Source organism: Monodelphis domestica, chromosome 2 (genome assembly GCF_027887165.1).
Source record: "Monodelphis domestica isolate mMonDom1 chromosome 2, mMonDom1.pri, whole genome shotgun sequence".
In the NCBI taxonomy this organism is placed as follows: domain Eukaryota; kingdom Metazoa; phylum Chordata; class Mammalia; order Didelphimorphia; family Didelphidae; genus Monodelphis; species Monodelphis domestica.
The window spans coordinates 130,070,167-130,086,871 of record NC_077228.1 but is presented as its reverse complement, the minus strand read 5'-3'; the positions used below and the strand labels follow the sequence as shown (position 1 = coordinate 130,086,871).

Here is a 16,705-nt window from a genome sequence, read left to right as displayed (position 1 = left end):
CACATAGTAGGTGCTTAAAAATGCTTGTTTCCTAAGTGATCTCTGACAGTTCACTTACTCTCTCTGGACCTCAATTTCCTCATCTTGGACTAAATGATCTCTAAAGTTCCTTCCAGGTCCAATAATTTGTGAAATGGTGAACCTGTTTTATTGATGAGGATATTCTGCCAACCAATATTGACTGTACTCCTATCTTCTCATTCTGCATGACTCAGGGCCCATTTCCCCATAAATTCTCCATATAAAGTTATCCCCATAAGGATGTCCTTGTTCTTTTGGTTATTTGGGGAAATTCACGGCTGTGATCAGGCTGCCCATCTGTTGCCATTACGGGCCAACTCCTTTTGCAGTCAGGTCTTCAATAAAGTTTTTGAATGCTTCTTCTCCTGTACACATTGTCATTGATAATATTTCTTGAGTACATTTCTTAAGTCAAGAAGGGCCTACATTTCCAAACACATGAAACCAGCAAGTATTTCTTGGGCACTTGTTATTCAGAAGGAACTGTCCTCAGAACCAAGGGGATTATAAAGAAATATAAACGACAATTCCCTCCTCCAAAGAGTTTACAGTCCATGTGAAAAATTCTTACACAGGTTTATAAAAAGTTAAGAATGAAAAGGAACATTTCAAGACAATAGTCACAAGTACTCAGTCCTTGGTTATTTGCTAAATGAAGTACTTTAAGGCACTATGTAAATGCTAGCTATTATTATAATTAAAACAAAAGGCTTCAATACATTTTTAAAGAAAGATAGGTAAAATGTAAATAGACCAAAAGAATAAGAAAAATAGGGATATTAGAAGATACTAGAAAAATTCTAAATATGTTTAACAGAAATCAAAAATATAATAGGGAGATAAAGGACAGCTAACTGTATACTGCAGAGACCATTAGTGATGGGTATTGTATGCATTTAGTGTAATGGAAAGGACAGCTGGGTGGCATAGTATGCCAGACCTGAACTCAGGAAGATCCCCCTTCCTGAATTAAAATCTGGCCTCAGAAATTTACTAGCTGTGTGACCTTGGGCAAGTAATTTAACCCTAGTGGCCTCAGTTTCCTTGTCTGTCAAATGAACTGGAGAAGGAAATGGCAAACCATGTCATTATCTTTGCCAAGTAAATCCTAAATGGGGTCATGAAAAGCTGGACATGACTGAAATAATTGAACAAGTGTGATGGGGAGAGGCAAGTGATTTAAATGTTCAACCAGGTATTTTACTTCCTATATATCCATCCTTTATCAGTCTGAAGCCATGAGACAGGAAACTTTCCCCCCAAAACAGTCTTAATTGAGCTAGCATGCATTTTATTGATGTGTATGTTGCTGTACTGGAGGAGGAAAAATTAGTACAACTGTTTCTTTCTCTGACTTCTTTATACCCGTCAAGTGAGCAACTGTTTAGCAAAGATCTGCTCTATATAGGATTTTAACACAAGGGGGCATTGTGGTTATTAAAAAAAAAAAAGCAACATCTAAAAGCTGTAGCAAGAAAGTAATAAAATCACAGGGAGAAATTGGGTCCCTGCTTTTATTCATAGGGGGAACACCTGATGGAGGAAAATCGATCAATTCAGATAAATACTTTCTTTGTACCTTATTGTGTTAGAGAATCATCTAAAGCACTAAGAAATTAATCAACTTGAACACGGCCAGTATGTATGAGAGATAGAATTTGAATCGAGGTCTTGGTTCCAAGGCTAGCTTTTGACCAAGTACACTCCTCCACTTCTCCAACAAAATTGTTGGATTATAAATGTAGAGCTTGACAGGGGTTTGTCCTTTGTCTTAACATCTTTATTTTATGGATGATGAAATTGACACCAAAAATTTAAGTAATTTGTCCATGGTTCTCTGACTCAAAGGCCAGTGTTCTTCATTTATTGCCCATATGAGATATAATTACGTAAAGCTTACTTTGCACATTTTTTAAAAGCATAGTCCTTGCTCTCAAGATTTCTTTACTCACACATCTCTCCAACCAGGTAAGTTTGGCTGTTTCTCAGAAGGACAGTTTTGTGATGCTATAGGCTGACTGCTGCATGCTCAGAGGGAAAAGTGACCTAGGTATGTAATGAGATTTCTGATTGAGGAAAGTTAAGAGAAGAAAGAAGAGATAAATGAGAAAAAAGACCTGGACTTTGAATGGCAGATGGGAGACCTCTCCAGAATCAGAGGAAGGACAGTGGTAAAAGCCAGTTCCCAAACATGTCCCTCCCTTCCCAACAGCTGCACTCCCAGAGACAGCCCAGATGAAAATTCTCAGGTAACATCATTCTCTCCTTGATTACATATTGAGATCATTCATAGCTCTTGAATCAAAGAACCCCTTTAATCTTCAGTAGTCTATAACCTAATGTGATAATGGGGTGCTCAGGGAGGGGTAGTATCTCTGGTATGGAGGGCTTGTCGTGCCCTCCTAGGGCAGCTCTCCAGCCTCTGACCCCCACCTGACACCCAGCTCTCACTTGTGGCTCCCAGTAGCTGCTAGCATGCGGCCGGCAGTGGCCACACCCCGGGCAAAGGCTTCGACAGGCTGGCTAAACCTTGTGAGGGTAGCCATCAGGTCGTCGACCCCTGGTGAACCAGGGCTTTGCTCACCCAGCATGTGAAAACTGCTTCGGCAGAACAGTTGGAAGAAACCAACAAGAAGGTTCAACGCCTAAGATGGCGACGCAGCAAAGCACTGTGGAGTGCTTAGGGCGTGTTGGAGCACAAAGGACAACACGGCCATCCAATGCAGCTGAGGAAGTCTCCAGGTGTAACGACTTTACGTGCCACTGGACCCAGGCTTCCAACGCCAAGAGTGGGAGTGTCTCTGTGCATCAACTTTTCCACTTAAATCTCTTTCACGCACAAGTGTTTTTGTGCACACTCATCTATACACCATAGATGAAAACGCACAAAGACGCATCCTCGGTTACCGAGAGACTACTACTAGTCTATCACCTAATCTTCAGTATTTCCTTCCATTTCTTTTTACATTGCTTGCTATAATAAACACATTCTTCTGTTATCTGGTATTATCTTTTCTGTAACAAGCATTTTGTTGAAGGGGAGCTAAAATGACTAAGATTAAACCCAGATTAGGAGGTAGAACTACTTTCCATCCAGAGCAACCAGATAAAATCCAAAACCACTAGATAAAAAACATATCTAATAGATACAATTCTAATCTGGTATTCCTTTTAAAGACAGGAAATCAAAGGAGTGATCACCAGTGATGGCCATCTTCCTACTTTCCACAAAGACAGAAATGCTAGTCTAGCCAAGGGGAATAAAATGAAATTAATTAATTCCAAATTTCTATTTATAAATCCCTGTTACCCGTATCTTTGGTCCCTGTGGTCCAGCACAACTTGTAATACTCAAGAAGGGATCATTGTCGATCAGTCATTTCATTTGTGTCCAACTTTTCATGACCCCATTTAAAGTTTTCTTGCCAAGGATACTGAAATGGTTTGCCATTTCCTTCTCTTTCATTTTATAGATAAGGAAACAGAGGCAAGTAGTATTAAGTGACTTGCCCAGGATCACAAAGCTAGTCTATGTCTGAGGCCAGATTTAGCACTGATACCACCTAGCTGCTCTTCAAGTAAGGAAGTGAAGTTATTTATTACATCAAATTTTATTTTATTATTTTATATTATATAAATTAAATAAGTATTTATTAAGTACCTATGATTTCTAAAACCTAGTTTCTAAATGCAAAAATAACTATAATTCAACCTAGACTGTGGTAAGTGCCATAAGAGAGGCATGAAAAAAACATAACCAGCACTCAGCATAGGCAGTAATCACTATCACTTCCGGCTGGAGCAATCAGCTCCCTCAGGAAAGGGAGCAAATGAGAGCTAAGCCTAGATTTTCAGCTGGCAAAGTGGGGGAGTAAGAGGGGTGGAGTATAAGGAAAGCAATAGCGAAGATCACAAAAAAGTTTAAGTTTTCCTGCAGAGTAAGATTTATGTAGTAAAATAGTGGGAGAGATGAACCTTGAAGATAAGATTGAGACCCTAGGGCCATATTGTAGAAAGACTTGAAAACAGAGGGAACAGGTTGTACAAGTACCACAAATAAGCATTTCAGTGATGACTTTTGGGTAAGTGGTACAAAGGCTACAGTGCCAGACCTGGAGTCAGGAAGGCTCATCTTCCTGAGTTTAAATCTGGCCTCAGACATTCATGGCTGGGCAAATCACATAATTCCACTTTCCTCAGTTTCCTCATCTCTAAAATAAGCTGGAGAAAGAAATGGCAAATCGCTCCAGTATCTTTGCCATGAAAACCCAAAATGGAGTCATGAAGATTTAGACATAACTGAAACTGACCTATGATATGCTATATAAATTTGACCACATGAGGGCAAACGTTTCATAAAAATTCAATTCAGTTTTAGACAAGCTGAATTGCAGAAGCTGGTGGCATGACAGGTGATTTGTTGGATTGAAGACTCTGGATTTTATCTTGAAGATGAAAAACCAATTACAAGGCGAAATGGACAGAGCAATTGAATTTGTAGTCATGGATCCTGAGGTTTAATCCCAGATCAAGCCAACAAGCTCTATACTCACTACTTGTGTGAGTTCAGTGATTTCTCTGCATTTTTCTGAGCCCCAGTTTCCTCATTAGTAAAATGAAGGAGTTGGTCTAGATGACCTCAAGGGTCTTCTCCAGCTCTATGATCCTATAACTTTTTTCTAAAAAACAAAATTACATAGAGGCTTCATTTCATTCGTTATGAATATAGTGACACAGTAGCATAGATTTGGAACTAGAAGGGACTTTTGAGGCCAAATATTCCAAAGACATTAAGGACTTATTCAAGATCACAGAAGATCTATGTATCAAAGGCAGGATTTGAACTCAGATCCTCTGTTTCCTAATTCACTATTCTTTCAACTGTAACATGTTTCCTCTCACAGTAGCCTTGAGTAAACCTATTTAACTTTTTCTATTGAAACCACAAGCTTCAAGGACAGGCAAATTTTCAAGGGTGGAGGCTAATGGAGTGAGGAGACCATAGTGATATGGAAAAGAGACTTCAAGATGCCTCTGTGGAAGGCAGAAGTAGAAAGCAGGAGTCCTTCAGGTTTCAAGTGACAACACTTATTCTGAGTTTAAACTATGCCTCTCTAGGTCCAAGAAGAGTAAAAGTAAGACCAAGTATTACTGAATCCTTTGGCTCCATGAACCAGACTTTGGTGGGGAAGTCTGTGACTGGGAGGGAAAGGAAAGTAGAAACAAGAATTTACATGTAACTACTATGTGCCAGACACTGTGTTAAGTGTTTTACACATGTTCTGTCATTTAATCCTTACAACAATCCTGGAAAATGGGTTTTGTTACTATTATCTCCATTTTATAGTTGAGAAAACTGAAACAGAAGTTAAATTGACTAGCCCAGGGTTGACCATCTAGTAAATATCTGAGGCCAAATTTGAACTCAAGACAGTCTGACTCTAGCTCCACCATTCTATCCATTGAGGCACCTAGCTATCACCAGCACCAGAAGAAATGGGTACCAGATCAAATGTGTTTTTTTCTGGCAAGGTGAATTGATAGATCCAAAATATGCCTCCATTTTTACTATAAATTCACTAATTTAATTTAGTATAGTATTTTAAATCATGATCTAAGGGGAAATATATGAATAAAGCAACAGAAGGAAGGCAAAAATGATCAATATGGAAGTATGTTTTACATGATAATTAATTTATAATCCAGATCGAATTGCCTGCCAGCTCTGAGAGGGAGGAGGGACAATATGGATCATGTAATTTAGGAAAACTTATGGAGAAATGTATTACATTTAATATGCAACATATATATCTTTATAATTAAAAAAAAGAAGAAAGGCAAAAGTTGGTGCAGTTTTGGGGGCAAATAGGTGGGCTAATGAGCCAAAGATTGAGCAATTGAATATAGGATGGAGGCTGGGGTGGGTCAGGGGTGGAAGGAAGTGACTGGAAATAAAGATCTGGGAGCTATTTGCATTGAAAGTCCTGGAAATCATAGAGAACATCAAGAGAGAAGGCAAGGCAAAGGGTAGAACCTTGGGTGATCTCCACATTTGAGTAGTAAAAGGAAGAAATAAACCGTTTAAAGTAGAATAGATTTTGAACTAGAATAGGTTTGAAGGATGGTTCTGCCACTCCCTGTGGGAGCTCATTTAACATTCCTGAGCCTCAGGTTTCTCATTTATAAAATAAAAAGTTAGACTGCAAAGCCCCCAAAGTCACCTCCTGTGCTAGATCTATGATCCTATGGTCCTAAGTAACTAAATCTCTGTTGCCTCCAATTTCCCTGGCTCTATAATCAGGAAAATGGACTAAATGATCCTTATTATTATTGTTCACTCATTACAGTCTTGTCCAACTCTTTGTGACCGCATTTGGGTTTTTCTTGGCAAAGACATCAAAGTGGTTTGCAATTTCCTTCTGCAGCATGTTTTACAGAAAAGGAAACTGGGGCAATAGGGTTTAGTGACTTGCCCAGGGTCACACAGCTAATATCTGAGACAGGATTTAAACTCAAGCCTTTTTGACTCCAGGACCAGCACTCTATCTACTGTACTATCTAGCTTACTCCAACCCTTCATATAGTAAGTGGAAATAGAAGAAATTATGTAACTGAGATGACTGGGTCTACTATGTGAGTTTAGATCTTTCCCATTTATCACTCAATCCAGACCTAGTATCACCTATATGCCAGCCATCAAGTCATTCTCCCTCCTTTCTCAGGGAATTCAGTACCTGGCTTGTAGATTTCCTCTCCATCCAAACTCCTACTCTTATACTAGAGAACATATATGTTGAGCTTCCCTCAGACACCATGACTTCTCAATTCTTCAATCACCTCTCTGCCTATCACCTAAATCCCATTCTCTACATCATCTCTACAAAGGGATAGTTCTGCCCTATTCTATTTCCCATGGAAGACTAGAAATGGGACCACTCATGGAGGCAGCCTCAGGCACATCAGTTGTGTTCTCTTTCCACAAGGAAAAGAAATACTCATTTATAAACATAAAACAAGGATGAGTCAATCATGGTGCTATATTAATGCCCAGCTTGAAACCGGAAACTCCACATTTGTGTTCTACAACAGTGGTACCTCTCACTCATATACCAAGTTAATTTAGACCACATACAAATTAGTGAGAAATGTTATTATCTAATATTTGCACAGAAGGACTTCTAATAGGCCAAGACATGGGGTGAAGGAGAATGTTGCAAAGCAAAGAAGCAGCAAGAAGGGTAGTTTTGGTGGGAAATATACTATTCACTTTCAAGTATTCATGGGCTACCTGGACTGCAACCCAGTCAAGTCCCAAATGACCAGGAATAAATAAGTATATGTAGTGAACAACTGAGGAGTAGAATTATCCATTTTGGAATAAACTTATCAAAGTTTCTTTTCTCCTCCATTAGTGTAGGTAACTAGGAATTAATGGCATAATTCAATGAAGATGAGAGAGAGAGGGAGAGAGAGAGATTTTTTATATGTGTATATATGTATGGTTAGAGAGATGTTTTATAGAAATTATATCGAGAAAGAGAAAAAAGATATTTGTAAACATGTATGTATATGTAAGTATGTGTATTATAAACAGATTTTTAGAGATGATATGTGCGTGTATGTGTGTGTGTGAGAAAGAGAGAGATACACCCAGTCCCAGTGTTATCACTGTATAATATTTAACTTCCAATCTAATCTAGAAGTTTCATTTCTTTAAAATTTCTATGCTTAGAGTTACCTTGATGAACAGTTATGGTGGAAAGAGTGCTAGGTTTAGAATCCAGAAAGAAATGAGTTCAAATCCTGCTTTTGATGATAGCTATCAGGTCACCTCCTGAATTCTAAGTCTCAATTTCTTCCTCTGTAACCTGTAGTTAATAACAACTTCTGTGCCCTACTTCAAAGCTGTGAAGATCCAAGATCCAATATATAAAGTGTTGTAAAAATGTTAAATTACTATGCAAAGGTTAGCTTGTGTTATTACTATTAGATAATGGAAGGGGAAATGATAATAAGGTATAAATCAAGTGCTTACTGAGACACAGATCCAGAAAGTGGTGGTGGTTGAGCGGTAATGAATGAAGACTACAGGAATGGGCATTGTTAGTGAGAAATTTGTTTTCATTACCTAATAACCCCTATCAAAACACGGGAGGGGGGGGAGAGACAAAACAGATCCTGTTATACCCATTTTACAAATGAAGAAACTGGAGCTTGAGAAATCTGATATTAAAATTAAACTTCATGACTGCTTTCCTTTTTACTAATAAACACTCAAGAAAGCCCTTGAAACAAGAAGCTACATTACCAGCAAGAGCTTATAAAAGATTGAATTTAATATGGGATCATAAGATCAGATTTCAAATTGGAAGGGACTCCTTCCAGAGGTCATCTGGTTCAATGCCCTCATTTTACAGATGAGGAAACTGAGCCCCTGGTATCAAATGTAATGTTACACAGGTAGTAAGTGGCAAAACTAGAATTCAAACTTAAGTCCTCTGAATCCAAATCCATTGCTTTTTCTGCTCCCACAACACTGCCTACTTCACCTGCCCACAAATTACAGCATCTAGAAATTCAGGTGACCGAGGACCTGAATGGACTGAAAAACAATGTTATTATTTGTTATTTAACAGTCGAAATCCTCAGATGCCCTTTTCTTTCACCTAGATATCACAGGGGTATTTATGGTGTGGCATACTATGGGAGAAGAGGTCAGAATCACCTCTGTGGTGCCAGACAGAGTTGAAGATACTTTATCATCATGATGAAAAATCCTGAGTCATCCCAGCTCAGGGTATTTATGGTGTAAAAAAAAAGGGGGGGGGGCTTAGAAAAAAAGTTTATCTAACTTAAAAAAAAACTGAAATGCCCATACCTGTCCCAATACACATTAAGCAATCAGCCTGCCTTTGGAAGACTGCTTTCTTTGACAGCTGGCTCAGAGCAAGAGCTCCTGTAACAACTCACACTGATACAGCTTCATACAGTGCACAAAGATCTAACAGCAAGTTCTTCCACATAAGCAGCATAATTTGAAATGTCTCCATTTTAGAGATGAGGAAGAGAAGTTTTGTGGCCTAAATATTTAGATTTTAACAGATTTAGAGTTTAAAAGGACTTTAAACTGTTTCCAACCTCCTCAGTTTATGGATGTGGAAACTGAGGTTCAAGAAAAAAAAAGGCACTTAGCTTGAGTATGGTTAATTAGCTAGTGTCAGAGTCAAAATGTCTTGCTAATGTTGGGTAGCATGCTATTCACTAAGTCACAATGATCCTCAGTGGAAAAACCAGTTTTTAAATCCAGCTTCCCTCACTACAACATCAATGTTCTTTCTATACTGACTTTCTAAGGATAGTGTGATAGATGGTATTCCCTCTGTGAAGATGGGATTAACTCTCCCTCCCCTACTTTTAGATTTAATCACCAGAAGCATATACACCCCATTTATCCTTAAGTATGGGGAGGTCTGTGACCCACATGTGCTATAGTGGGTGATGAATCAGAATCAACTGACTGCCCCTTGGGAAGTCCTAAGCAAAGCTATAGCTGTCATTGGTCCACATAAAGTGGAAGGAAGACACAGGAAGTGATGAAAGGAAGGGTCTTTAAAAGTAGGAGAAACTTCCTGTGAACAACTTTTTCAGCTTGGAACTTGACCCTGGAGGAACTCCAGCTTGGAACCTTTGAAACTGCTCTTGGATTTTCCCTTAAAACTATCACATGAATGAGTGAAAAAGGATGACTCCTTTTCTGGCTTTTCTGGAAGCAGTAGCCTCTGGAGAGGCCCCTTGTCTTGGAGTAAGCCTCATGGATAGAACTGTTGTTTAATTTACCTCTGGGCCCCCCATTGCTGGGGCCTCTGAAGAAGCTCTGTCTGGTTCAGACCAGGCCAGAGTAATTCTCTACTCTCTCTCTCTCATTTCCTTACTTTCATTCTTTCTCCTTTTGTAAATAAACTATCATAAAAAGTCCTTCTAACTTGAGTAATAATTTCGGCAACCACATTTTTATATATTTTTCTTCAACCTTTTTATTTTAACCCTTACACCAATAAGAGTATTGCTTGTAACACAATCCCCACTATTATCCTATTTTTAAAATTTATTAATATGTTTTGTTTTTCTATCACCTACATTTCCTGCTCTCCCCTCACCATCCCAGAGAGCCATCTCTTTTCAGGCGTATGGATTGGAATCTTGTTGGCTCAGTTGATAGATGCTTTTTATATCATAAATAGAAAGTTGATAAAAGAGAAAAATATTTGAAAATGCTTGATTTGCTGGAAAAGCTCTTCTATTCAAAGGAATTACTTTTGGATTTGCTCAGACTGATTGAGGCAGGCTTCTGGAATATAGAGAGCTGAAATTCTTCTCTTGCTTGAGCCATTACAGACAGTGATTCAGAAACTTCAGAGCAAGAAGGCTTATTTGGGGGGCAGCTGGGTAGCTCAGTGGATTGAGAGCCAGGCCTAGAGATGGGAGGTCCTAGGTTCAAATCTGGCCTCTGACATTTCCTAGCTGTGTGACCCTGGGCAAGTCACTTAACCCGCATTGCCCAGCCCTTACCACTCTTCTGCCTTGGAGCCAATACACAGTATTGATTCTAAGACAGAAAGTAAGGGTTTAAAAAAAAAGTCACTCCTGGAAAACAGCAAGGAAGACCCGAAGACAGAATGGCTAAAAATGTGATTCAAAAGTTTGAAATATCCCTTGCTGACAAGCACAGCTCACTGAAGTGCTTGAAAAAAAATGAAGAAGATCCTTTAAAATCTTTTGCATCTAAAATACAAGTTTGTATAAAACTGGTTGGAGATTCTGTGCCAAAGGTGATTGTTCAGCATGGAGGGAAGGAAATGTGCTGGGAAACCTTGATTTGGAGGAAGAAGATGATAGCCAGTTAGTACATTCCATAATTTTGCTCATTTATCTTGTGTTTGTGCAACGTATCAGTACTGACTAGTTTCCATTTGTCTTGAGCCCATTATGTAGACTTTCTCTTGAAAAAGATCTATTGGAGAACAGTTTGTTATGGATGGAAAACAACAGTCTACCACACCATTACTTAGAAATCAGGAGTTTCCTCATTGTGCCTCAGAAGCTGGTGAAAGTAATGGCCCTTTGCCCCATTGAGACATTGAGGGAAAAAAAGAGTTTAAAATGCTATAGCTGGATATAGACACACTGGATTTACAAGGCAAAAATAGATCATTTAGGTATTTTATGAAGACAAGTAATCATGTGTGTATAGAAGGCTCTATCATTCAGAATATAAAAATATCAGATCAATATGACATTAAAGAGAGCAGAGGAGGCAACTAGGTGACTCAGTGGATTGAGAGCAGGTCCTGGATTTAAATCTGGCCTCAGACACTTCCTAGCTGTGTGACCCTAGGCATGTCACTTAACCCCCATTGCCTAGCCCCTTACCACTCTTCTGCCTTGGAACCAATACACAGTATTGTATGTTGTATGATTCCAAGATAGAAGGTTAAGGGTTTTGAGAGAGAGAGACAGAGAGAGAGAGAGAGAGACAGAGAGAGAGAGAGAGAGAGAGAGAGAGAGAGAGAGAGAGAGAGAGAGAGAGAGAGAGAGAGAGAGAGAGAGAGAGAATAGAGGAAAATAACTGGTTTATAGGACCATAGTTGATCTCATTTCTCAATTTGATATTCTTGCTTCCTGAAGGAGTAGAAACAGATCTACTCCAAAATTCAGACAGGATTATGGCTCGATTAAATTTGCTGAGGTATTTGGTAATGAAGGACAATGAAAGTGAAAATCACACTGGACTATGGACGAACTTAAGAAGACTGAGAAAATTTTCTTAAAATTACTACAAATAGGGCTTAATATGTCAAAGGTTCATTATGAAGCAGAAAGTAAGATCAAAAAAGAAACCAGATGAGAGTCTCATAATCCTAAAAATCTTTGCACAGTAATGACTGGTAGAAAGAAGATTCCTAATATTCCTGACATAACTTCCAAAATGCAACTTCAAGTTCTCCATTCAGCTCTTTTCACATCTGATTGAATAGAAAGTGTTCTGGCCTAAGTAGAACTCTTCAAAATGAAAATGAAAACTACATCTGAATAAAAATTCAGCTCTTCTGAAATGAAGCTTCCCTGCCTGAAGACAGCAAAACCCTGTTTTGTTCATTCTTGGTGGAAACTTTGCTTTAATTTCATTTAAAAAGTTTGAGTCACTAAGCACTTGCTGCTATTCTTTTTTAAAAAAGAAGAAAAAAAGCTCAGAAAATTTAAGCACCATATTAAAAAAAGTTCAGTATTTTACTCTATTCCACAACCATGATCCACTCTGTAAAGAAGCAGAAGGGTGCCTTCTCAGAGTCCTTTTTGAGGGGCCAGGGTTGGATGTTAGAATGGCTGTGAATCATTTCTCTCCAGGATACACTCCTCACTTTCTAGGACATTATTTACCATGCCACAGAAGTTTTTTCACCCTAGTAGCACAGTCCACTCTTGTTAGCTCCTTCCTCTCATTAGCTTTTTCCTCCAGGCCACCATGTCTTCATTCCTCTCTCGGCTCTCCTTCTGAACCTTCAGACATTATCTAGCATGCCTCTTTATAAAAGCATTTTGTGTTCCCCTTTTCAGCATCCTTTTATGTGTTCTCTTCCCATATTAGAAATGTAAGCTCCTTGAGGGCAGGGTATATCTTTTTTTTTTTCTGCTTGTATTTATGGGAGGAGTAGTATCTCTGGTGTGGAGGGCTTGTCGTGCCCTCCTAGGGTAGCTCTCCAGCCTCTGACCCTCACCTGACCCCTAGCTCTCACTTGTGGCTCCCAGTAGCTGCTAGCATGTGGCAGCGGCCACACCCCGGGCAACAGCTTCGACAGGCCGGCTAAACCTTGTGAGGGTAGCCATCGGGTCTTCATCAACCCCTGGTGAACCAGGGCTTTGCTCACCCAGCATGTGAAGACTGCTTCGGCCAAACAGATGGAAGAAACCAACAAGAAGGTTCAACGGCTGAGAGGGCAACACAGCAAAGCACTGTGGAGTGCTTAGGGTGTGTTGGAGCACAAAAGACAACACAGCCATCCAATGCAGCTGAGGAAGTCTCCAGACGTAACAATTTTTCGTGCCATTGGACCCAGGCTTCCAACGCGGAGAGAGTGGGACTGTCTCTGTGCATTGACTTTTCCACTTAAATCTCCTTCACGCACAAGTATCTTTGTGCACACTCATCTATCCTGACCCCATCCACCCTCTTCAAGACCTGCGGTGATGGGGAAGTGGCGACGCAATAGGTGGAGGTGACCACTGGCAGTTGTAGTCACGATCCTGCATGTAGGCGACCCAAGGACCAGTGGTTGCTCGGCCCTGTAGGGCAGCAGGGACGTTCGGCAGCATCCTGGGCGACTGAGCAGCCCTCTCTAGGACAGCACTGCTCACCCTAATCAAGGGAGGGGACAAGAAAAGGTGTCCCAAACATTGCCTGCCCTACAAACACCCGGTCAGCACACCGCGGCTGGCGGGTCATCCCTTTAAGCGGTCGAAATCAAAAGAAACATAATACAAATAAACTCATGCTAGGAGCATGGAACATCAGGACATTACTTGACAGGGAGAATACCCCAAGACCTGAGAGAAGAACAGCTCTAATCGGTAAAGAACTGGCACGATATAACATCGACATCGCAGCATTAAGTGAAACACGCTTACCAGAAGAGGGATCACTCAGCGAACCCACCACTGGATACACCTTCTTCTGGAAAGGTAGAGCCACAAGTGAAGACAATTCACAGTGTTGGCCTGGCTATCAAGACCAGTTTGCTCAAACGGCTGCCAGACTTGCCTGTGGGCATCAGCGAGAGGCTCATGAAGATCCTTTTGCCTCTCAGCAAAGACCGATATGCCACAATCATCAGCGCATATGTCCCAACACTGACCAGCACAGAGGAGACCATCAAGCAGTTCTACTCTGACCTGAGTGCCGTCCTGCACTCAGTGCCCACAAATGACAAGCTGATACTACTGGGAGACTTCAATGCCCGCGTTGGCCAGGACCATGAAAGATGGAAAGGAGTGCTCGGCAAACACAGTGTGGGCAAAATGAACAACAATGGCCTACTACTACTCAGCAAATGCTCAGAGTTCGAACTCACCATCACGAACACTGTGTTCAGAATGGCAAACAAATATAAAACAACGTGGATGCACCCACGATCAAAACAGTGGCATCTTGTTGACTACATCATTGTACACTGGTGAGACATCCAGTATGTAAAGATCATCAGAGCCATGAGAGGAGCTGAATGCTGGACAGACCACCGACTCTTCAAATGCACATTGCGCCTCGCCATCCAAAACGTGCCCAGACAGTTCGCGCATTTTACAACGTGAGTCGTCTTAGAGATCCATCTTATTTGCAAACACTACAGTCTTGCCTGGACGACAAGCTGTCTGCCAAGGGACCACTCACTGGAAGCTCAACTGAGAAATGGAACCAGTTCAGAGATGCAGTGAAGGAAACATCAAAGGCAGTCCTAGGCCCAAAACAACGCAACCACCAGGACTGGTTCAATGAGAACAACACTGCTATTGAAGACCTATTGAGCAAAAAGAACAAAGCCTTTATGGAGTGGCAAAATAACTCAAACTCTGCTCCTAAAAAGGACAGATTCAAGTCTCTCCAAGCCACGGCGCAGCGTGAGATCAGGAAGATGCAAGACCGATGGTGGGAGAAAAAGGCAGAAGAAATCCAGCATTTTGCTGATACGAAAAACTACAAACAATTTTTCAGTGCCTTCAAGACTGTCTATGGGCCATTAAAACCCACCACCACTCTCTTGCTATCCTCTGACCATGACACTCTCATAAAAGATAAAAAAGACATCATCAACAGGTGGAAAGAACACTTCAGTCAGCTTCTTAACCGATCCTCTTCAGTCGACCAAAGCACCCTTGACCAAATCCCCCAAAACCGCACCATTGAACAACTTGACATCCCTCCTTCAATAGAGGAAGTCCAAAAAGCCATTAAACCCGGTAAAGACAGGATCCCAACCAAGGTGTACAAGGCCTTAAATGGAAAGGCGCTCCAGGCATTCCACATAGTGCTGACCAGCATATGGGAAGAGCAAGACATGCCCCCAGAACTCAGAGATGCCTCCATCGTAGCCCTATACAAGAACAAAGGCTCATGAGCAGCCTGTGACAACTACAGAGGCATCTTACTACTCTCCACTGCTGGAAAGATCCTCGCCCGTACAACAGACTCCTGTCATCTTTTTCAGAGCAGAACCTGCCTGAATCACAATGTGGCTTCCGACCAGATCGCAGCACCATCGACATGGTATTCACAGTGAGGCAAATGCATGAAAAATGCCTTGAGCAAAACCTAAGTCTCTACATTGTCTTTATAGACCTGACAAAGGCATTCAACACAGTGAACAGGAATGCATTGTGGGTGATCCTCAGCAAGCTTGGTTGCCCAGCAAAATTCATCAAACTGATCCAGCTCTTTCATGTTGACATGACAGGGGAAGTCCTATCTGGTGGAGAGTCTTCCGATCGCTTCAACATCTCCAATGGCGTGAAACAAGGCTGTGTCCTCGCTCTGGTACTATTCAACCTATACTTCACCCAAGTATTATGACATGCTGTGATGGATCTAGACCTGGGCGTCTACATCAAATACCGACTGGATGGCTCACTATTCGACCTGCACCGCCTGACTGCAAAAAAAAAGACAACAGAGAGACTCATCCTGGAAGCTCTCTTGGCAGATGACTGTGCTCTCATGGACCACCAAGAAAATCATCTCCAAACCATTGTGGACAGGTTCTCCACTGCAACAAAACTGTTTGGCCTGACTATCAGCCTCAGCAAAATAGAGGTGCTGTTCCAACCTGCACCAGGGAGGCCAACTAACCAGCTGTGCATTACAATCGACGGCACGCAGCTTTCTAACGTCAACACTTTCAAGTACCTGGGCAGCACCATCGCCAACGACGGGTCCCTAGACCATGAGATCAATGCCAGGATCCAAAAGGCCAGTCAGGCACTTAGGCGGCTGCGCTTCAAAGTCCTCCAACACAGAGGTGTAAGCACTGCGACAAAGCTCAAAGTGTATAACGCAGTGGTCCTCAGCTCGCTCCTGTACGGTTGTGAGACATGGACACTGTACTGGAAGCACATGAAACAGCTGGAGCAATTCCACCAACGCTCTCTCCAGTCCATCATGAGGATCCAATGGCAGGACCGAATCACCAATCAGGAAGTCCTCAACAGAGCCAACTCCACCAGCATTGAAGTCATGGTCCTCAAAACCCAGCTACGATGGTCTGGACACGTCATCCTCATGGACTCACAGCGAATACCAAGACAGACATTCTATGGTGAACTGTCAGCTGGACTCAGGAAATAAGGTCGACCAAAGAAAAGATTCAAGGATCAGCTAAAGTCAAACTTGAAGTAGGCTGGCATGACACCAAAGCAACTAGAACTCGCTGCCTCTGACAGAAGCAGCTGGTGAACCTACATTAACCATGCCGCCACCACCTTTGAAGATGAGCGACGTCGACGTCTTGCCGCTGCGTGTGAACACCGACACCAGGCCACAACCACACCTCCCGTAACAACTGGCGTCCCATGCTCCATGTGCCACAAACTCTGCACCTCAGCCTTTGGACTCCAAAGCCACATGAGGGTACATCAATAG

The 16,705-nt window shown here is 41.4% G+C and overlaps 1 protein-coding gene across 1 annotated transcript in view; it reads right to left on the bottom strand.

The window, feature by feature from the left end:
* Positions 1-16,705, bottom strand: part of LOC100024619 (mitochondrial amidoxime-reducing component 1) — a 51,042-nt gene that overhangs the window by 14,761 nt on the left and 19,576 nt on the right. The gene's annotated exons all lie outside the window — the stretch shown is intronic.